Consider the following 24512-nt stretch of genomic DNA (forward strand, 5'->3'; position numbering starts at 1 on the left):
ATGGTTGTGATGTTTGGGGTGTGTTAGGATGGTTTTTGGGTTCATTTGGCACCAAAAATGGGATTTGGAAGCATTGGAAACAGGTTGGCATCGAAAGAGATGAAGAAGGAGGTTTCAGGGGGCATCAGGTCTGGAGGTAGCGCTATAGCGCCCACCCTAGGGCGCTACAGCGCTACACAGGGGTCTTTTGGGCGTGTTGGAGGTTCTGAGTATAGTGCTGGGGCGCTAGGGGTCAGCGCTGTAGCGCTACTCTGTCCCTTCAAAGTCCTGTTTTGGGTGTTTTTTAAGGGTTTTTGACTTGGGGTTTCAATCCTTAAGGCCCGGGATCGAATCTACTCACCGTGTGGGCATGTTTCGAGGTCCCAAGAGTGGTGCTTAGGTCAAGACCTTATCTATGTTGATTCTCATTAATGGAGGTTATAATTGGTTGTGATTAGGTAACCGCTAAGGAACTAAAAGATCGATCGTTCTCAGGGGTCGTCCTTATAATATTTCTCGCTCGAACCTGAGGTAAGAAAACTGCACCATGTGTATATATGACATGCATGATTGTTATTGAGGCATGTTGATTGATAAATGTGGACATGGATTGCATATTAAATGCTAGCGAACATTGTTTATTTGTATATGGCACTGACTAGTCAGGGATACTGACCTAAGAGTCAGAAATGGCATAGCGTCATGAACGCGGGGCCAAATGAAGATTAGATCTAATCGATATCAGCATTGAATGGCTCTAAGGCATTAGTGCTGGACCGACCCTAAGGTCAATGAAACTTATAAGCGCTTGGCTAGTCTAAGACTAGTTACTTAGAGCTGGGGCCTAAGGCCCAGGTGATCGCTTGTCACATGGCTAGGGAACGATGTTCCAGGGTTATGACTCTATGGTCATGAGGAAGGTTATGTTGGTGACCAGTCACCATGCACCTATCCTGATTAAGTTAATGAAAGGTTCACTTACCTGTTAAGCCCTGGTGACCCTATCGTCACAAGGCTGAAGGGAGCTATTCCCTATTTAGTGACTTTTGCGACTGTCACCTATCTGTTTTGGACTAATAGTCCTGAATGATTATTATGATCATTGCTGGTATTATATCATGCTATATTGTGCTTTCTTGTTGGGCCTTGGCTCATGGGTACTATGTGGTGCAGGTAAAGGGAAAGAAAAGCTCACCCAACCTTGAGTGGAGAGCATAGGTGGTGATGTGTACATATGCGGTCACTTGACCACCACGGCCAAGTAGTTCTCAGAGGAACTAGGGGGTTTACCCTATTTTTGCCGCTTAGGTCGGCGGGGCTGTAAATTTAAAAACAATAGTGACCTTTTTATATTGTAAATAACGTGTAAATGTTTTGATGAGCTCATGAACAGTTTTAATAAAATATATCCTTTCCTTTTTATTGGTTTTCCACCTTAACCTGTTAATAGCATCTAGAAAACGTTTTTAACCAAAGGACTCGGGTAACGGGTCAAATTTTCAGTTCACCGATCACCGTAACTGTTCTGGGGTAACCAGGGCGTTACAGCGCATGTCTAGGAAATAGACCTAGGACGCTCTCTAAGTTGTAGAGGGTAGCGACACCTCTAAGGAGTGTCTCGACTCAACTTGAGAATGATGTCCAAATAGGGTTTTTAAGCTCAGGAACTCAAACCTAAAGGCTTGGGAAGGATTCTACTACCCAGTTTAGTATAATTCTAGGTCCCAGAGGCTAGTATGTTATTTCGATACTTTTAATTGGTTTAGGTCTTGATGATTATCGTTATTGCTTTGTGACTAGGTTATACCGCTAGGGCTCGAGAATAGTGATCGTGCTCGGGACCTCCATACCTTATTTTCTCGAAACTCGAGGTAAGAAAATTGCAGCCTAGCTGTGATCGGGACTTGGACCCCTATTAAAGAATATGAATATGATTATATGTGAGATTATGACTATATCTTTATTTGAGAATATTTGGTTAAGTATGCTTGTATATTGTAATGCCCTACTACCCAGGGATCGTTACGATGTGCATTTTAAACAGTGCTAAATTTGTTAATCGAGTCATTTGGCCATAATCATGTAACTAAGTATGATTAACGGTTTAGGATTAAAAAATTTGTTTAAGACACAACATTTCACTAAAACGTTTACTGTATACATTGGGATCCCAAAAATATAATTTAAAGGTTATTTACAATCAAATATTTACTACTAGGTGACCTAAGCGGCAAAATAGGGTTTAACCCTAGTTCCTCTTTAAACCCTCGGCCATGGCGGTCAAGCAACCACATATGTACACATCGTCACCTAAGCTCTCCAACTCAAGGATGGTCCAGCTTTCTTTTGCCTTTACCTGCACCACATAGCACCCATGAGCCGAAGCTCAGCAAGAAAACTCAATATTCTCATGAACACGTAATAACATGTTACCAAATCATAATAGGCATGCCTAGCAATAATAGCCCTATTCATGCATACAAACAAATCCAAATAATGATTGTGCTAATCAGAAGAGTGACTATGGAGTCACAAACTTGGGTTTTTACACCCTAATTAGATGAGTGGATAACACTTTATGATTTTGATAATCATATTGGGGCTTGTAGCCCAAATCAGATGAGTGATTAACACTTTGAGATTCTGGTAATCATGCTGGGGTTTGTAGCCCTAATCAGATGAGTGAATCACGAACTTGGGCTCAGCACCCATAGCCATGTGACATTGCAGTCACCTGAGCCTTTTGGCCCTGGCTGTAATTAACTAGCCTTTAAACTAGACAAGCGCTTTTAATTTTCATCGAACTTGAGGTCGGTCAAGCATTAATGTTCATGATGATTCATTCAATGCTTATGTTGATTAGATATAATCTTTTCAGCTTGCATTAAACACGCTAATACCGTTCTTGACTCATAGGTCAATTCCATACGACCAATGCTCAGTACTACTGTCAAACTTGACTAATGAGTCATAGCTTCACAATCAATACTAACACCATTGCCGATTCTGACTATGGAGTCAGTTCCACTCACAAGTAAGCAATGCATCTAGGCATATATCATATGTCAAATATCCAAATGTAGGGCATTCAACATGCTTACTTAACAGTCACTGGCATAATTATGATCATACACATTTACAGAGACTCAAGCTCTTATCAATCTCATATTCAACATTCATGTCATGCCCTAATCACATGTATCTTATGCATCACATGCATCACATACTGGGTGCATTTTTCTTACCTTTGGTCCAAGCACAGGTTACCAATAAACGAGCCACAAGCACGATCTTGTTTCCAATCCCTCAGTGATAACCTAGCACAACCATAATATAAAACCTCATCAAAATGAGTAAATAAATACTTCCATACCCAACCCAAGCCTCTGGGATGTCGAATTCCACTCAACTGGGTAGTAGGATCGACCCCAGGCCCTTAGAGTTAAGTTCCCACGACTACAAACCAAATCTGGCAAAAAATTTCCTTAAGCGCCACGGCCCTCCAAACACCATGCCGCGGCCCGCCTCCAGACAGAGCCAACCTCCTCCTTCTTCAAGCCTGGGTCACGGCGCCCTAGAACAGGGTCGTGGCCCAACCATGAACCAGCCCAAAAACCTCATTTTACCCATTTAAAAACCTTCCAAAATCCTATCCAAACATCTCCAAATTCCAAAATCAAAGTTCCCAAACATCCTAATTAACCAAAACCACTAAAACCCAAGCTTCAATTCATTCAAAAACTCATCAAAACACAAAATCCAATTCAAGCTTAAAAACTTAAAAAACTCAGAACTTAAAACTTGGATTACCTCCAATTGAGTTGTTTCCCAGCTAAATCCTCTGGCTAATAAGCTTATAATCTTTTCTAGAATCGATATGCCTTGATCCTCGCTTGAATCCGAGTCGTAGAACTCAAGTTTCCTTTGAAAATGTGATCGGGTGTCGAAAATGGAACTTGGAGGGAGAGAGAACGTACTGAACGTTCTTTTTATTTCTTAACAGGTTACTTCAAGCTTAAGTAACCTCAAGCAAATCCTAATGCTCGAGGTCCAGAAAACGCCCCCTGGGGTAAAATAGTCAAAACTCCCAGAATTTCCCCCTGATCTTACTAACTCCCAATTTATCATCAAATATTTATTGCCATTACCCAATATCCCGGTAATGTGTTAAATACCCCTTGACTCACTCTGAGTCAAGTATAAATCTCGTTGTGACTTTCCCACTAGCTTACCTCCTAGGATCGTCTCGTGCTGAGTAACCCTAGCATAACCAAATAATAATGAAGCACCACACATATACCACATATATGCCCAAAATATGAAAATTGCCCAATTAAACATAAATGGGCCCACATGCATATTTAATACACCTAATTATGCATATCTAGTTATATTATGATATAACTCACATAATCATGCTTATAATCATTTAAAGTCATAATAAATCAATTATGGCCCTCCTAACCTCCTAATCAAAGTCCTAAGCCTTATTAGAAAATTTGGGTCATTACATATATGTTGCATCTATTTATCTATTATGTGATCGATATGCTTGATTATAACTAGTTTGAAAGTCTGGTCTAAGGGAGTCTGGGCTAACGTCAAGCGTGCAGAATGCAGTTTGGCCTAAGATAGTCGGGACCGGCCGTAAGATCTAAGAGTTTGGCCTAAGTGAGCCAGGCCTGAATGTCACCTAAATATACAGAAGTTCTGTTTTTACTTGCTTAATGTATTGATTGTTAACTTGGATTATATGGTTGTTTGAGTAGATTATTACTGCTAAGCTTATTGCTTATATTTTGTTGTTTATTGAGTTTGCCGATTTAAGTTTACTATTTATATATTGTTGCTCATTTGTATCTATTGTTTTAAGTTTTCTTGCTGACCATTGGCTCACAGGTGCTATGTGGTGCACGTAAAGGGAAGGAAAAGTTGGACCAGCCATGAGTTGGAGAGCTTTAGGGGCGGCATGTACATTGGCAGCTGCTCGACCACCACGGTCGAGGGATCAACAGGGTCTAGAGCCAAACTTAATGTTGTCGCTTAGGCCGGCTTACGTTGTAATTATTTTTTAAGAGTTGTAAATGCCTTGTAAACACATATTCCATTTGGGATCCCATGTATAGACTCAAACTTTTAATGAAAACAACATTTCTGCGATCAAAATCTTTAAACCAATATCCAGTAATTAACATTAGTTACACATTTATATCCAAATGACTTGATTAGCAAATCCGACACTATTTAAAATACACAGTATAATGGTCTTGGCTATCCAGGGTGTTACACACTCATACAATCATACACCATAAATGATAGTATTCGTACAATGAAATAAATATAAACATGATGCATGCTTACAAAAACCTATTCATATAAGTACAGTGATGAGATAACTGACATAAGTAAGTGTCGTCGATAGCATAGGTCAAATATTTGGTAGTTAAAACGAGACGCTCTGAATTGTTGTATTTCAAGATATCTGATATCTTTATAATAAACAATTATCGTTATTTTGGTCAAAAATATATCCAACTAGGGTAGATATATTTTTCGTGAGTGTAACCTACTATTTTAGGTTTCTTGACTAAAACCCATGAGTGTCGTCTCAAGGCCCTGACTAGAACTAACGTTTTTCAACCAATAGTAGAGAATGTAGGTTATAGTGTCTTATAACCTTCTCTCACTCACTATTTTAGAGATAAAATATTTTCTATTAACTTATCTCATAATTTGATTACTAAGTGATTATTACCAAAATTTAACTATTAAATCTAAATCACTTATACAATCCTAATTTTAACTCTTAAAAATCTAAAATTACCAAATTTAGAATAATTAATAACAATTACTAATTAATTCTAAACTGTGTTTTCCTACGTATTAAACTCATCAATAACCCTAAAACATATTAAGGTAATCTAGACATGCTATTAATGTGACATTATCCAATTTAACTACTTAAATCTAATTCACATTATTTGTGTCATTTTATGGTATAAAACGAACTATACTACTTTTCTATCCTAGGGGACATGTTAATAAAAATTATCATTCATACAAAGCATGCCATTTAAATGATGCAATGAGTGGGCGTTCCTATTCTATATGGCATGAGAAGTGATCGTATCAACATGTTACCAATCATACAATATAATAAAATATTAGGATATTGACTGGGTTCTCTTTGTTAAACGAAATTATAAAAATACACCAAGGCATTCCTTGGGCTTCAAAGCTTCTTGTAATCTCCACGGGCTTCGTTCTTTGTTGTGAGCCTTAGGATTAGGAATTGCACACTCAAACTCTAACCCTAAATTCTAAATAAGACGACCTAATTTCCAAAATTAGGATTTATTAAAGTTTCTTAAACTTTTGTTATTAAAATAATAATTTCATAAATTAGTAATTAATAACTAATAGTTTCCAAAACTATTATCAAATTTTGGAAAAAATAATTCATAATTATTTCTATTTATAATAAATATTTTCTTAAACTATTATTATAATTACAATTATTGGGATTATAATTAGACAAAATGTATTTAATTAATAATTAATTAGTTTCTATAAACTAAATTTTGACTCCAATTAAGGTGTTCAAAAAAATTTCATTTCTCTAAATGAAAATGAATTATTAATCTTATTAGTGATTTCTTAAACCAATATTTGATTTCAATAAATCAAATATTTTTCATTAAAAAATAATAATCTTGTTTCATAAACAATGTATTTGACTAATTTGATAGTCAAATATTTTCAATAATAAAATTAAGAAAAATAAACAATTCATTTTTTTAATTTTGAATTAAGACATAAATGTCTTGTTTCTCAAAATTAACAATTAACAATTTATTTGGTAATAAATTAATTAGTTAAAAATTTTAATTAATATAGTTAATTTTAAAAAAATTGAAATTAAGTAATTAAACAAATAATTAATTAATTCAAATTTAAATAGTGTAATCATCACCAACTTCTCTATTTTTAAGGAAGAGAACATTTTTTTTTAAACAAAAATATTGGGTCATTCAACGAACAACCCAACTATTCTCATAAATATCTTAATATCAAACATTAAAACATACATTTAAATTTTAATTAAATAATTAAAAAATAAAAAACTCCTTTTTTGTGCAGGAGCATTACGTGATCATGTTGATCACGACATAAGGTCACATTTATGCATCACAAATTAAGGCCATGTTGCACTTAATGTGCAGTACGGCTAACTTGTTCATTGATCAATTTAGATCAACCACCATTAACCACAAAGTCGTGTGGTTTTCTATTGCAAAACAACAATTACGGCATTGTCGTGAGTAAAACCAAATGATTACTATAAGAGAAGTTTACATAAATATGAGAAAAATAAATAGAGTTTCTATATTTATGGAGGAAAAAACTAATTGCACAAAATATGGTAATAAATTGAGAAAAAAAATTTAATATGGAAGATCCATAAAATTAGAAAATCAATTACCATAAAATGTTACAAAAATTCATGCAAAAGTATCGTCTCTCACCTATGTATATCGTTCTTTTTTTTCTTCTTCTTCTTCTTGTTCTCATTCTGCAATGGTGGTTCGTGAGCCCCTCTCCCAGTCTCGAGATAGCATCGTCACTCTTCTTCTTCTTCTTCATCGGGTAGATCTTGTTTTATTTTTAGATTTGGTTTTTTGCTTATTTGATTTCTTTTAAGAACTAGTTAGTATTGTCTTCTTCTTCTGCTGCTGCAATGGTTATATTTAGCTCTATTTTCAAATCTGACTTTTTTTTCTATTAGTTTGGCTAAGTAACCAGTTACTATGATGATTTGGTTTTGTGTTTCAGATTTGTGTTTGTTTTAGATTTACCTGTAACCAGTTACCATCACGATGGGTTTAGGTTTTTTTTTCCAGATCTTATTTTAAAATTTTGGACTTGACTAAGTAACCAGTTACCATCTTCGATTTTCTTCCTTCTTCTTCTTCTTAAAGGTTGTTTTCATATCTAATTGTTTTTTTAGATCTGGATTTTTTTCCCCAAATATGGTAAGTAACCAGTTTTCTTCTTCATGCTTGTTTTTAAATCTGATTTTTTTTTTTATAACTGATTTTCTCTTCAGATGTAAGATATGACAAAGTAATCAATTATCATTCAATTGTTATTTTAATAGGGGTAACCAGTTACCACCACCTTCTTCTTCTTCTACTTCTCATATCTATTTTTTTTTCTTTTTCAGATTTAATTTTTGTTCTAGGTCTGGCTTAATAATCATTTATCAATCAGTTATTATTTTGTTAGGAGTAACCGGTTACCGTCTTCTTCTTCTTCTTCTTGGGTCTATTTTTTTCGAACTAATTTTTTATTTCTAGATCTGGCTTAGTAACCAAATACCATTCAGTTTGTTATTTTGATAGGAGTAACTGATTACCACATCATTCTTCTTCTTCTTCTTCAGTGGTTATATTTTGATCTGGATTTTTTCTTCAAATCTGATAGTAACTAGTTACAATTCACTAAGTACTTGCATGGCAGACACAAACAGTCACTATCCTCATATATTTTTTAAAAATATATATAAAAAAAGAACAAAACTTTTTGTAAAACATGAATAATAAAAAATATTATATATATTAAAAATATATCATATAAAAAAGCGTTATATAAATTTTGTTTAATAAAATAAAACAAAATTATAATTAAAGTACTACAATATCCTCACAAATTTTCAAAACTAGTTTCTAAAAATTCATACAATAAAATATGGAATTAATACTAAATTATTACAAAAATATGGGAAAACAAACCCCACAAAAATGTAAAAAAACAGAAAATACCATATAAAATGCACAATATTTAAAATGCCATATTTATCAAACTTTTGGAAAAATTCCCATATTCCATGTAAATTCCACTTACTATAACCATTTGATGCAATCTTGGTATTTATCATATTGTTCAATTTACATCTCATTCAAAAACATAATTTAAATTCTAAAAATTCTAAATTTAAAGAATTACAAAGAACATATACCCAACAAACACAATATGGGTGTACATTGAATCTAATTCAAAGATTAAGAACAAAGTCAAAAAACAAAGAGAACCATATAGTTAACGACCAATCACATTTGCCACATTCATAAAACATATTCAATATATATAATAAATAAGAACAACTCTTAAACACACTCATAAAACATATGATCTATGTGTTCATACATTCAAAATAAACACATCAGATTCATGACACGTGATCTCAATCATGGCTCTGGTAGCAACTGTTGGTTTTTGATCATGTGATTGACAATGTAGCGAAAGCATGCGATAATATTTCTATGCAATAATAACAACTATTAAAGCATAAGAACGAATCACTCTAGGAACCATAACTAGAATGAGATCTTTCTCATGCATATGAATCTGAATAAAATAGAAATTTACAAATACATTTTCTAGATGTAGAACACGTGTAGATCAAACATCGTCTTAGCCTCCTAACTCACCATCTTTCATACTATGGCTCGCACAAAGAGAAGGTGACAGATGGATGTCTATGCTATTTGGTAGGATACACATGAACACACTTTTGAATTTCAGCACATGAGAGAGTGTTCTTCTCACAATTCAGAGAGAACAAAACTCTCTATTTTTCTCTCTTGGCAAATAACGTTAAATACATCTGATGTCATCTCTTCTTTCTTTTCTTGATGTTATATTCTATTAATATAACAATATAAATAAGACCTAGCCATAATCTCATTGGGCCCTAGTCCATTTGGACTGTGGTTGGCAGCAACTACAGGGTTTTGGGCCCCGTGGTATTTTATCTCTATAAAATGCTATTTGTTGGACATTTATCATATTATTTTATGTAGTATACAATATGTTGACCCTGATTTTGGCCAACTGACACGGAGTCAAATTTGCTTGATGTGGACAAACACGTTGGAAAGAATGTGATGACGAAATAATAAAGAACACAAGAGTTTATAGTGGTTCGGCCCCAGAATCTGGTAATAACCTACGTCCACTTGAATTGTTATTGATATAGGATTCAAAGGAGTGATCAAAGAACTAGGGTTCAATGAGTTTCACCAACCTCTGAGGAACAATACAATATATCAAATAAGATAACTCTAATCTCTAGTGATCAGAAAGCAAAAAAGAAGAAGAAGATCCCCTTCCCTTGAGCCCTCCTTCTCTATTTATAGGCTCAAGGAGGATTTACATTAATTTGTTACAGATATTATTTCCTAAATAATCGGATACTCAGGAAATCATGGGAGATAATTTCGAATACTATCATAACTGCATAGGATCTTTTCCGCGCATAGCATGCATACGACCAGGCTGGTCGTATGAAGAGATTTGAACGTTGTGACACTAGATATCTTCCTGGTCGATAGTCGAGCACGAATTCTGCCAGGTGTTAGCCACGTGTACTAAATATTTGCCATGTCATCCATGCTTGTTTTTTGGATAACATTTGCCCCCCAAGTTTGTTTAGTGCGACCAGAAATAAAGAAACTTTTAGGAAACAACCGTTCATATCCCCACGATGTCTGTCAGAATCCCCGTGCATTTTTGAAAACCGTGACATGATTATGTCTAATCAAGCCTTTTCAGTTTTCAAGAAACAAATTGACAGCTTATACACTTCCCCACGTTTCGAGAATTAAAAAATAATGATTACTACTTTTTAGCCATACCTCGGTCCCCATACATACCTCCTTTTTCTTCTCAAAAAAGTTTTTCTTACCGTCTTTGTCAAGAACCTCAAGAACCTTGCCTTCAGAGTTTCGAAACCAGACAGTCGCCTAGCCAAGGATCTTCCCGACTCGAACTTTTTCATTCTCTTCCGAACCTCCATCTTCGCCCAAGTAATCACTCTGTCTTTCTAAATTTTTCATTATGCCATGCACGCCGTTTCTATGCTCTATGATTTCTGCGTTCTTGAGTAGGGTTTTATGAGGATCTTTTTGTATGAACCTTCCATTGCTTGGTAAGAGGGCCTCTTTATGCCTTGTATAGGTTGGGACCTAGTTTGATAGTTAGGATCATAGGTTTAGGGCGTAAGATCGACGCAAAATTCAATCTTTAAGCTAGGTGAAAAAACTGAGTTTTTTCCCACCCTTTAGGAGTCGAAACAATTCTCTTTCAAAAAATGGTTTATTTCCTCTTTGATCCATTTTTCAAACCATTAGTGTCGAATCTTAGTGTAGGAGTAGGATGCTGCTGGTTTTTAGACGCAAGCAATGTTATCCCGATCTTCCACACTACTTCGCAAATTGTGTCTTATCTCCTCCATTGTCTGTTTGCAGTTCTTATGCAAGACCCTTGGGGAGGAGAAAGACCTATTGAAGACGACCTCTTGGCCCAACTACTTGAAGGTGAAGAGAACCCATCTACTTTGATACCTGAACCCATCTAGCTCGAACCGTCCTCCAGTCCCCAGTCAAAGAATGGCCCGAACAAAAACAAAGGCCTGAAAAAGGAAAAATCCTAACTCCCCAGGCCAGCCTTCTGCTGATGCCCTCTCGACCAGTGGTCGAGGGGAATTCGCTCCAGAGACCAATGTCCAAGGGCGTTCCCGCCCTCGCCATGTCGACCAGCCAGCTGTTGCGTGGCACACCGTCCCTCAAAGTACGGTGACACTGTGGATGATTTCCAACTATTTAAACAGATACAATCTGACGGGTGTGACCTTAGTCAAACCATCCATCGACCAGCGCGCCAACTTGCCAGGCAAAGCTTACAGCGCCTGGTCAAAGTTCCACATTGAGGCAGGTGCCACCCTGCCTTTTCACTCGTTTTTTCAGGGGGTGGCTAATTACTTTGGAGTAGCCCCCTTTCAAATCACCCCGAACGGATATAGGATGCTGGTCGCGCTCTATATCCTTTATAAGCTCAAAAAATGGCCAGTACCTTCCCCCCACGAGGTTAATTTTCTCTTTGACCTTAAATCCAACCCCAACCAAGATGGTATGGGGTTTTTTCACTTCTGCCATCAGGAGTCCGGACGCACTTTTTTGTCCGACACCACCCATATCTCTAATGTGGGGAAGTATCACCATGAATACTTTCTCACTCCTGACCTTGCTGCGGACAACCTGGCCTTCACCCGAGGAGGTAAAGAATTCTTACACGAGTAGCTTCTTTACTTAGTGCTTTTCTGTCATTATATCTTGACATCCATTGTGTTCCAGGCCCATGGTTATGTCCAGTCCCTACTCCAGGGATGGAGTCAAGGGCAACACTCTTAGCCAGCATGCCGAATGCTGATAAGAGTGTAAAAACTTAGTCAACAAGGCTAACCTCAGGTTGGTCGGCCTTTGGGGCTCCCAATCTGCGACAAATGAACCTTCAGTGGGCGGTGTCCAAGCCGACTCGGAGCCTGAGCAGGAACCCGAGCAGCAACCTCAGGCGCCGTTACGATCAGGGAACCTGCCGTCCCCCCCCCCGAGCGGAGAAACCTTCAGTCCCCAAGGGCAAGGGAAAACAAAAGGCTATCGAGCCTACCGAACTTTCTGATGATTCATCGGATGTAAACGGTACAATAATCTCGCTTTTATATAATTTGCCAATTCCCTCTCATCTATTTGATGGGGACGACAACTTTAGGAATGCTCCCTCTTTAAACTCAGATTTCTTCCAGGAACTAGGTAGTTTAGTAAATAATGCTACGACTAGTAGTTGTAGCATGGGTACTTTACTTGTAATCCTTTTACTTTTATCTCTGTTCCCCCTATGACCATTTAATCTTACTGCTCGAGTTGTTTCCTTTGGTGCAGGTATGGACTCCGAGGACGTCTTCGCTCATTACCAGGCTGCTGCAGCCTCTTCCGTCCCGAAGAAGGATGGCAAGAGGGCTCAAGGGGAAAGCAGCAAGACCCCCTCGAAGAAGGCTCGAACAGACGATGCTCCAGCCACCGTCCCTTCCAAGGAGAACACGACACCTCCGCCCCCCACCGAGCAGTCGACTCCCTCAACTGCTAATCCACAGCCCTCCTCTAGGGCCGCTGATAAGGAGGCACTGGACAACTTGCCTGAAGGCTCCCTATCCAGCCTCGTGGTCGGGTCGGCCAGGGAGAGGATTTACAAACTCTCGAAGCACAGACGCAGCCAGGCTGCCATCAATGAAACTACCTCAATGGAGGTCGACCAAATCATCAACAGAGGGTTGAATGAGATAGTCAGCGTAAGTCATCTTCTGCTACTTCATCATTTATGTCTGACTTCTTTTCCTTACTTTATCTTATTCTTTGTCTTTAAGGGCTGCTGTCTTTAACTGCTAGCTGGCGCCGTGCTGGGGCGTTGGTTTCTCGGGGACAGAACTTCGACTCCAGGCTTGCCCAGGCTAAGCAAGCTCTTGAGGATGAGAACAACAAGCTGCTCGAGGAGAACAAGGAGCTGTCCAAGCTGAATGAGAAGTTGTGCAAGGACCAAGCCACTCTCACCAAGGAGCTTCAGGACAGCCAAGGGGCCTTGAAGAAAGTCAACGAGGAGTGGCAGAAATGGAGGGAAAGTTTTGTACTTATTACCCAAGAGTGCAAGCAGCTTAAACTCGATCTGACCACCAGCAGGGATGAGGCGAAGAAGCTCGAGGAGTGAGTGCGGGAACTCGAGGGGCGAGTGCAGGAGGTTGAGGAGGAAGGGGCCATGAACTTGAAGAAATATAAGGAGGCCACCCTTCTCTGCTTTTACGACTTCTGGAAGCACAACCGGGAGGCCAACTTCAACTATCTTTCCGAGCGGTTGAAGAAAACTCTGATGGCGCAGTGCGCCACCCGGTTGGAGGCAAAGGAGAAGGCTAAGGCTAAGGCTCCTGCTGCTAATGCTGAAGCTAGTCCTCCTGCCGACCAGGGCACTCCCCCTAATCCTCAAGACCTTCCTTCCCAGTAAAATTTTTTCTTTTATTTTGCTTTTATGGCCCACAAGTCTGTTTGTAAAGACAATTTATTTTTATTGCTGCAAGGGCAGCTTTTTTACTTTTAACTGAACAATTACATCCGATCGATACTGCTCGCGGTGTAAAAGCTTCTTACTTTTAATTGAACAATTACATCCGAGCAATACTGCTCGTGGTGTAAAAGATTGCCTTATTGATATTATAATTTCTTTTATTATAATATCTGTTCGCATGACCAAACTTAGCATAGTACTTTGGTTTGCTTTAACAAAACATAAATTTTGAAAAATACTCTAAGTACCGTAGCATGCTTTCACTTATTTTGTTCATGTGTTTACATACCCTTTGGTATGCTTTGCTATCGATGTACCTTATGTGCCCCCCAAGTGATCGAGGAGCTTTAGGTCCTTGGTCATTTGCCTTTACCACGACCTGTGCGAACATTACTGCTCGATAGGAAACGTAACACTTTTAATACAGCAAAACAACACACATAATGAACAAATACTTGAAAAAATAAATTTACAAAGGTTGGCAAGAATGACTTGCTGCGCACAGTCCCTTATAATCTCGTATTAAAATGGACTAAACATGTCTGTAGGAGTGATCTTTTTAAAAAAAGATCTTACACTTATAAGCGATTAGCCATACAACGTGGCTAACCCTTTTTCGAAACTTGTAAAAAGTAAAAATTAATACAAGCCAGTCCTTTAAGAAGGGTTGTTCATTGATAATACTTGCGTAGGTGTTCTCCATTCCAATAGCATTGAACGAGATCTCCATTTAAGCGTACAAGTTTGTAGGTGCCCGGATGAAGGACTTCTTCAATCTAGTAAGGTCCTTCCCAGTTTGGTCCGAGCACTCCAGCAGTGGGGTCGCGGGTATTCAAGAAAACTCGTTGTAGCACTAGGTCACCGACGTTGAATTTCCTTGTTTTTACTTTTGAGTTAAAATACCGGGCGACCTTTTGCTGGTACGCAGCAACTCGGAGTTGGGCTCATTCTCGTATTTCTTCAATTGAGTCTAAGGACTCCATCATTAGTTGGCTATTCTGTCCCTGGTCGTATGTGATGCGTCGATGTGAGGGGGGATCTAATTCGACGGGCAACATAGCTTCATACCCGTATGCTAAGGAAAACGGAGTATGACCTGTTGTTGTTCGATGAGAAGTTCTATATGACCAGAGGACTTCAGGCAGCTGTTCTGGCCATGCTCCTTTAGCGTCTTTAAGTCTTTTCTTCAGGGGTGTCTTTAAGTGTTTTATTCACTGCTTCGACCTGCCCATTTTCTTGTGGATGTGCGACTGAAGAAAAGCTTTTAATAATCCCGTGCCTTTTGCAGAAGTCTGTGAATAAGTCACTGTCAAATTGGGTGTTGTTGTCTAAGACAATCTTTCAAGGCAAACCATATCGGCAAACAATGTTCTTGATGACAAAGTTAAGAACTTTTTTGGTTGTTATGGTAGCGAGTGGTTCAGCTTCGGCCCATTTGGTGAAGTAGTCGACCGCTACAACTGCGTACTTTACTCCGCCTTTTCCTGTTGGCAGGGATCCAATTAAGTCTATACCCCATACTATGAAAGGCCAAGGACTCTGCATCTGCTTTAACTCGTTTGGAGTTGCGCGTGGGATTTTGGAAAATCTCTGACACTTATCGTTCTTTCGCACAAACTCCATTGAATCTTCGTTCATAGTCGGCCAGAAATAGCCTTGCCTTAAAATCTTTTCTGCCAAACTTTGCCCCCCAGCGTGATCCCCGCAGAAGCCTTCATGTACTTCCTTCATTAGCTCCTTAGCTTTCTCTGGTGTAATACATCTGAGCAGTGGCATGGAATATCCTCTTCGGTATAGAACACCATCGACCAGTATATACCTAGCAACCTGCCTATGAAGAGTTCTGGCCTTGTTTCTATCTGCTGGTAGCACTCCATTTGTAAGATACTCTAAGTAAGGCGTCTTCCATGTATCTTCTATTCGGATTTCCATGCTAGTTTCACTTGCTCGTATGCTTGGCTCGCTCAATCTTTCTACTGGCACAATATTCAAAGTGTCAGCATCTTTTGCGCCTAAGGCATCTGTGTTCGAATTCTGATCCCGACGTATTTGCTGGAGGGTATACTTCTCGAACTAGACCAACAGATCTTTTGTTTTGTTCAAGTAGGCCACCATTTTCAGGCCTCGCGCTTGATATTCCCCTAGAACTTGATTCACTACCAGCTGTGAATCACTGTAAATATCCAGCACCTTTATACTCATGTCTTTTGCCATTCTTAATCCAGCGAGGAGTGCTTCGTATTTGGCTTCATTATTTGACGCGATGAAGTCGAACCTAATGGCGCAGTGAAATCGATGCCCTTCTAGCGTTATCAAGATCACCCCTGCTCTCGCGTGAGATTCGTTGGATGACCCATCTGTGAATAACTTCCACGAAGGAGCTTCATCTTGAGCCTCAGGCGAACTACGTTTTTCGCACTCCTCGTTGTCTGGGAGTTCGGTGAACTCTGCAATAAGATCAACCAAGACTTGTCCTTTTACTGTTGCTCGTGGTGAATATGTAATATCGAACTGCCCCAGTTCGACTGCCCATTTTAATAAACGCCCAGCTGCCTCTGGTTTTTGGAGGACTTACCGAAGGGGCTGGTCAATTAAAACTGTAATAGGATGGGCTTGGAAGTAAGGACGTAGCTTCCTTGAGGCCAAGATTAAACAATACGCTAACCTCTCGATGGGAGGATACCTCAGTTCTGCTCCGATTAGCCTCTTGCTTACATAGTAAACCGCTTTTTGTACGCCTTCTTCCTCTCGTACTAGTACCGCACTAGCAGCAACTTCAGTGATTGCCAGATAAATGAACAAAGTTTCTCCTTCGATAGGCTTCGATAAGATAGGAGGCTGTGCCATATGGGCTTTTAAGGCCTGAAAAGCTTGCTCGCAGTCTCCAGTCCATTCGAACTTTTTGTTGCCCCTAAGTAGATTGAAGAAAGGGATGCATTTGTCCGTTGATTTGGAAATGAATCTACTTAGGGCAGCAATTCTCCCAGTTAAACTTTGTACATCCTTGATCTTATCTGGCGATTTCATGTCGATCAGGGCTTTTATCTTGTCGGGGTTGGCCTCGATTCCTCTTGAATTGACAATAAACCCCAAGAACTTCCCTGATCTGACTCTGAAGGAACATTTGAGAGGATTTAATTTCATTTGGTATTTGTTCAATACATCGAAGCACTCTCATAAATCCTTAACATGTCCTTCTGATTTTTTCGACTTTACCAGCATGTCGTCCACGTACACCTCCATGTTTACGCCGATCAATTCTTTAAACATGTGGTTAACCAATCGCTGGTAAGTCGCACCTGCGTTTTTCAGTCTGAAGGGCATTACCTTATAACAGTATAACCCCGTATCAGTCCGAAAGCTGGTGTGATCCTCGTCAGGGGGATGCATGCTGATCTGATTGTAGCCTGAATATGCATCCATGAAGGAGAGGATCTCGTGTCCTGCAGTAGCATCGACCAACTGGTCGATCCTTGGGAGTGGGAAGCAATCCTTCGGGCAGACTTTATTGAGGTCCGTAAAATCCACACAGGTTCGCCATTTGTCATTAGGCTTAGGAACCAGTACTGGATTAGAGACCCATGATGGATAAAACGCCACCCTGATGAACCCATTCCCCTTTAATCTTTCAACTTCTTCTTTTAAGGCTCTCGAGCGATCCTTATCGAGCAGCCTTCTTTTCTGTTGCACGGGTGGGAAAATTTTGTCTATGTTCAGGACATGGCTGATCACTACAGGATCTATCCCAGCCATGTCTTCGTGCGACCAGGCAAAGACTTCCTGGTTTTTCCGCAAAAACTCCACCAGTGCATGCTTCGTGGTTGGTTCTAAGTTTTTCCCGACCTTTACGACTTTGGTCGGGTCTTTCTCGTCAAGTTGGACCTCTTCTAGGTCCTCAATGGGTCCAACATTTTCTTCAAAATCCCCAAAGCGAGGGTCTAAATCTCTATCCTCACTTTGGGCAACACCCTATTTGGTGACTTCATCACCGGATTGGGCTTGTGTATCAATTTCCATCTGCAACCTATCTGGGGGAGTGCTCTTTGACGTTCCCTTCTTCGCCTTTGTGACTGAGGCGTTGTAGCACTCCCTGGCCTCCCTCTGGTTTCCCAACACGCGTCCTACCCCTGCGTCTGTCGGGAATTTCATGCCCAAGTGCCATATGGAGGTGATGGCCCGTAGATTAACCAGTATAGGCCTCCCAATGACGGCATTGTACGCCGAAGGACAATCGAATACTATGAAAGTAGCGAGTAATGTCCTGGTAGCAGGCGCTGTACCTGCTATCACTGGTAGTCTGATTGACCCTGCGGGGGCGAGTCCCTCACCAGAGAAGTCGTATATTGTTTGGTTGCAGGGCTCCAGGTCCTTAACGGACAACTTCATGCGTTCCAGTGAAGACTTATACAAGATGTTCACCGAACTTCCTGTATCAACTAGCACTCTCTTCACCATCATGTTGGCCATTTGGATATCCACGACCAGCGGATCGGAATGTGGAAACCGGACATGTTGGGCGTCGCTATCAGAGAAGGTTATTTCGCCCTCTTCTGATCGAGCCTTTTTCGGCGCGCGGTCATCCACAATCATCATCTCGATGTCCTGGTCGTGGTGCAAAATCCGAGCATACCGTTCTCTGGCCTTTCCGCTGTTTCCCACGAGGTGCGGGCCTCCACAGATGGTTAACAATGTGCCAGTTACGGGGTCAGGCTGCAAAGGTGGCGAGCGTTGGCGTGTGGGCGCTTGCTCGTTGCCACCTGGAGCTTCTCGTTGGGAATTTCCTGAGGCCCGTATATATCTTCTCAAGTGTCCTTGTCTAATAAGGAACTCGATCTCATCCTTCAACTGGTTGCATTCATTGGTATCATGTCCGTAGTCGTTATGATAACGACAGAACTTGGTAGTGTCTCTTCTCGAAATATCTTTTCGAATGGGAGCAGGTTTCTTATAAGGCACACTAGAACTCGTGGCCTGATAAACCTCTCCCCGAGACTCAATAAGGGTAGTATATTTAGTGAACCGAGGTTCATAATGGTTACCCTTGGATCGTTTATTGTCAGAGGCGGAAGGCTCATTGTGTGGCCGTTTCCCCCCATTCTTGCCATTGCCATTCCCGTTGCCTTTGCCGTTGGGCTTGGACCTATTGGTGGCTTTGGCAGGCTCGGCAGTCCCCTTATCCTTGCCTGGGGGCTCCCCTTCATTGGCAATAGCATCTTCGAGCTTGATGTATCAATCAGCTCGATCCAAGAATTCCTGGGTAGTTCTAACCCCATGTTTTCTGAGGCTGTCCCAGAGAGGCGTGCGGCGTTTATCCCCTGCGGTTATGGCCATCATCTTACCTTCGTCTCCCACTATTTTTTCTCCAGCAGCTGCTCGCATAAAGCGATGAACGTAGTCCTTCAGTGGTTCTCCGTCTTGCTGGCGTATTTCGACCAGCTGGTTTGCCTCAGTCGGGTGCACACGACCCGCGTAGAATTGTTCGTAAAACTCCTTCACGAACATTTCCCTGGAAACTATACTTACAGGAGGGAATTTGAAAAACCACTCCTGTGCGGCATCAGAAAGTGTTGCAGGGAAGATCCTGCACCGAGCGTCTTCAGACACTTTCTGAATGTCCATTTGTATCTCAAACTTGTTGACGTGAGATACTGGGTCACCATACCCGTCAAAGTTTGGAAGTGTAGGCATCTTAAACTTTCTAGGAGTTTCTGCCATAGCTATCCTCTGGACGAAAGGAGTGCATTTTCTCCTATCGTGGTCGATATAAGATGTTCTTCCCCCGACCAGCTGCTACACTGCTTGTTTGAGGGCATCTATCTGGGCTTGCACGGCGCCAGGAATCGTCGTGGCCTTTGGTGCTGGGGGGACGTACTCGTCGTGCCGCTCGCGACGATCGTTGAGTACATCTCTCAAATCCTCGTCTCTCCTCCGCTGTTTGCTAGCTCCGAGCCGGTTGAAGATGTTATTTTGTCTGGGCTGCCCCCCAGCGTCCCGTCTGTCAGGTTGGTCATCCTTAGGTGGTTGGCTTTTGCCTCCACCTCTTTCTTCATTCCTCCAACCGGCATTTCCTCTACCTGAGTCAGCCTCGTTATAACCATGGCCATCTCTGAATCTCGATTGGCTATGGTGGGATCGACTGTTCCCTCTGTTGCCTTCCCGGGCTGGAACCTCTTGAGCGTTAGAGGGTAGCCTACGTTGTTCGGTAGGTCCCCGTGCATTATCATGCCGTGGGGGGACCTCGGACCGCAGAGCCTAACTCTGAGTTCCTCCTGTTACCAGGTGGACGCTGTCCTCTGCTCGGAGGGTTTGGCTCGTCGCCCCTGTGGCGTCTAGGACTGCGAGGCGGCTGCCCGGCCCTATTCTGCCTCTGCTGCGATGGATTGCCGCAACCATCTTGGGATAGAGGTTGTTCCTCAGGGTCCATCTGCGGGACATCGTCCTGAGGTGCCGGTGGATGTTCGGGCCTTTTTGGGCTCGAGGGTTGGATAGGCGGGCTAGGATTAGGACCCCTGTGGGGTGGCCCATTCGCAAGTTGATCAGGCTGCGAGGCAGGTGCTGCCTGATTCCTAGCTAGTTGTAGGGCTGCCTCGAGGGTTTCCATGGCCTCCCTCTGGCGACGGTCTATCTCCGCCTGTCTTTCACTCAGCTCCAGGCACTGCCGTTCAATTTCTTGTTGCTGCCGCGCCATGATTTCGGCAGCACTTTCCTGGCCGGCCCTCAAATTGGTCAGTTCCTCCTGCAATACCCCTAGGGTATTACTCAGCGTTTCAGAGTCCATTTCTTCCTCATCAAATTCCAAATGTGGCTCATCCTTTGCCACGTTTGGAGGAGGAGGAGGCGGGTTAGATGGTGCAGCGCCGGCCGCCTGTCCAGTTTTCTTGGTAGTTTTTGCCATTGATCTTTTAACGATAATGTATCAAGCTCTCAATGAAAGCACCAGAATGTTGACCCTGATTTTGGCCAACTGACACGGAGTCAAATTTGCTTGATGTGGACAAACACGTTGGAAAGAATGTGATGATGAAATAATAAAGAACACAAGAGTTTATAGTGGTTCGGCCCCAGAATCTGGTAATAACCTACGTCCACTTGAATTGTTATTAATATAGGATTCAAATGGGTGATCAAAGAACTAGGGTTCAATGAGTTTCACCAACCTCTGAAGAACAATACAATATATCAAATAAGATAACTCTAATCTCTAGTGATCAGAAAGCAAAAAGGAAGAAGAAGATCCCCTTCCCTTGAGCCATCCTTCTCTATTTATAGGCTCAAGGAGGATTTACATTAATTTGTTACAGATATTATTTCCTAAATAATCGGATACTCAGGAAATCATGGGAGATAATTTCGGATACTATCATAACTGCATAGGATCTTTTCCGCGTATAGCATGCATACGACCAGGCTGGTCGTATGAAGAGATTTGAATGTTGTGACACTAGATGTCTTCCTGGTCGATAGTCGAGCACGAATTCTGCCAGGTGTTAGCCACGTGTACTAAATATTTTCCATGTCATCCATGCTTTTTTTTTTGGATAACACAATTATACCACAAAATTAAATATGATTAAATTAATTTTCAATAAAAATTAATTTCACATAATTATCAATATAATTTTATTTTTCATTAAATATCATTTCACAAATAATATTTATTTGTGAGGTTAAAAATAGTACTTTATTATTTTTAATTATTTCAATTTAATACCAAAATCCTACATCTGTGTTATCGAGCTAGTACTGGACCTGTAGTTCTAAGCTCCAATAATTTAATTAATTTCACTAACTCTTAGTTCCATTAATTAATTTATTAACTATAAATTATTCCACTAGAAATTCATAGTTGAACTCTCAAAACTACAGTATTATATTATTATAAGCTATAACTATAAAGTTGTCCATTGATTTAGTCATTCCATGAGTTATGACCCTCGCTAGTTGTTCATAATTAAAGCTAGGTCTTAATGTCCATTAACCTCTCTAATTATGTCTTTATCAATTAGTTTCATTGATCCTTTAATGAAAATTATTCTATAAATTTAATAATAGAATGAAATTTATGTTCTCTAATAGAAATCGAGAGCTCTATGTCCAAGCCCCGAATCAATGCTAAAAGGAACAACGAATCTGTTTTCATTTAAGTAAGGAGTAAATTCCATATTTGTGTAGTATGTTCCCAGCCACTTGTAGTTTTATGACTCTAAGATATCAGGAATTCGGTCGTAGGAATATTGAACCTTACCCGATAAGTCAAAAGTCATAAAAGCACAAATAGGAGTTCATTGCTCACTTAAAGATTGAGCTCAAGTCTCAAACGACCATCAATTGATGAATGTTGAACTTCTATATTTTAAGGAAGATTATCAAAAGTTATTTATTTCATGTGTCCCATTCCAATACAATCTATATTGTATACGGTACCTCTATCTCTTTGTGTCGCTACACTTAACAGTCTGGATAAACTGCTCTATCCTAAATAGAAGACAGACCGTACTCATAATCTTTATTTGGCGCTTTTATGGACAATTTTTATATTATTATCTTGAATTAAATCATCGTGTATATGTATCATTATACATATACTTAATTCAAGACCACATCAATAATATTGGATCTTCATGATAAATGTCATGTATAATTAAATACAATTATGAGTGAAAAATATTAACTTTATTTTATAACAATAATCATTTATACATAAATACGCTTTAAGGGTACAAATCCCAACATTTTTGAACTTGTTACAATATGAAAAACAAGCTTGCTCTGTCAAAATAAGTCATTTTACTCTGCTTAAAGGTTATTTGGTTGAAAATGTTTAAATTGTTATTCTCCATACTTACTCAGTAACCTCGGAGAGTTCTAGTAAAGCGTTGGAAATCACATCAAAACCTCCAAATCTACCTGGGAACAAGCTTAACATTAAAAAAACTAAAAATAAATATTATATTTCTGAGAGTGGATGAATCATCATGAAACTTCTAGTGAAACTCCGTCAAATCCATCCACTACTCCTTCTCGAACTCCTTACACCTTTCCTTCTTCTCCACGCATCTTAGTTGGTGATAATCTGTTCACAATGGCTCAAAATGATGAAATCCAACCAAGAACTCTCAATGAATACCTCATCCTACTCGCACTTCCACACATTCATGCATTATATTCCCTCCTAATATGCTTGCATTGGACTTTTAAGTCTTGCATGATTCAACTCTTGCCCACATTTCACAGAATGAAAAATGAAAGTCCATACGTGCATATTAGAGAGTTTGAGGAGGTAGTAGCCACATTCTATAACCGAGCTGAAAACGTTGATTATGTGCGATTAAAGTTCTTCCCCTTCTCCTTGAAGGAAAAAGCTGGTTATACTATTTGAGACCTAGAGCTGTAAATACGGGTCGTGCTTTTTAACACGGCATGAAATCGGCACAAGTACGACACAATACGAAAAAATATGGGCTTGGGCCAGGCACGACATGGCACGACACGACATGCGCCTGAACACGACAAGCTCGAAGGCACAGCACAAAAGCACAAACAGACTAGCTGTAAAGCACGACACTATAAAAAGCTCGATATTTTGACATTAATAATGATAATAAATTTTTATTTTTCAATTATATATAAATTCAAATATTAATAAAAGTCTATTATTTTTCTCAATGTTTATAATTGTATAATTAAATAATTATATTAATTTTTTTTAAGATTTGTGACTTAAAAATTTAAGCATTTATTAGTAGTAGGTATTTAAATTCTAATAATTATCTTTAATATAATTTTGCGTAAAGTATTGTTGAAAAATATATTAAAATATCTCAAACTATAATTTAAACAAATAAATGTATTTAGATTGGTGGTTAGTCCATTGATTGTTAAAGAGGAGGTGGGGGGTTCAATTCCATATCCTCACATTTTTTAGTAATAATAAAATGGGACTAAAAGTGGGCCTAGTTTGGGCCAGAACCAAGAAAGTAGGTCGGCCCGATTTGGGGCTGACACGGCATGACATGGGTCGTGCTTATGGGTAGTGCTGAGCTTAGTCCTTCAAATATGGGACGAGTCGGCACGACACTAATTTGAATACGGGCTCAGCCCGACATGACCCGAAATATTCGGAGTCACGAAAATATGAGTCGTGCTAGGCTGGGCCAGCCCATATATATAGCTCTATTGAGACTTAGATTTATTGGAACATGGGAGGAAATGACCAAATCTTTATTTCTAAAACATTTCCCTAATCATAAGACCAATAGTCTAAAACAACAAATTTCCACATTTTCCCAAAAAGACAATGAAATGTTCTATCAAGTCTGGGAAAGATTCAAATATCTGTTAAATGAGTGCCCTCACCATGGATATGAGAACCATCGTTTGGTTAGTTACTTCTATGAAGGCCTCACAAGTCATGAACAACAATTTTTAGAAATTCTATGCAAATGTGAATTCCTCAAAAAGAAAGAGCCAGACGATGCTCTTGAATATTTCGTAGAAACTACAAAAAAATTTCACACCTAGACTGGTCTAAGTGCTACTGATAGCACCAACCAACATAAGTCATCTGGGATCTACAACTTTGA

At 39.8% G+C, this 24512-nt stretch overlaps 1 non-coding gene across 1 annotated transcript; it reads right to left on the reverse strand.

Annotated features, from left to right (window-relative positions):
- Positions 1 to 24186: 24186 nt before the first annotated feature.
- On the reverse strand, positions 24187 to 24293 carry LOC133807779 (small nucleolar RNA R71). Its single transcript, XR_009879673.1, has one exon. It is a non-coding gene; the product is annotated as a small nucleolar RNA R71 (small nucleolar RNA).
- Positions 24294 to 24512: the final 219 nt, after the last annotated feature.

Source organism: Humulus lupulus, chromosome X (assembly GCF_963169125.1).
Source record: "Humulus lupulus chromosome X, drHumLupu1.1, whole genome shotgun sequence".
Taxonomy (NCBI): Eukaryota; Viridiplantae; Streptophyta; class Magnoliopsida; order Rosales; family Cannabaceae; genus Humulus; species Humulus lupulus.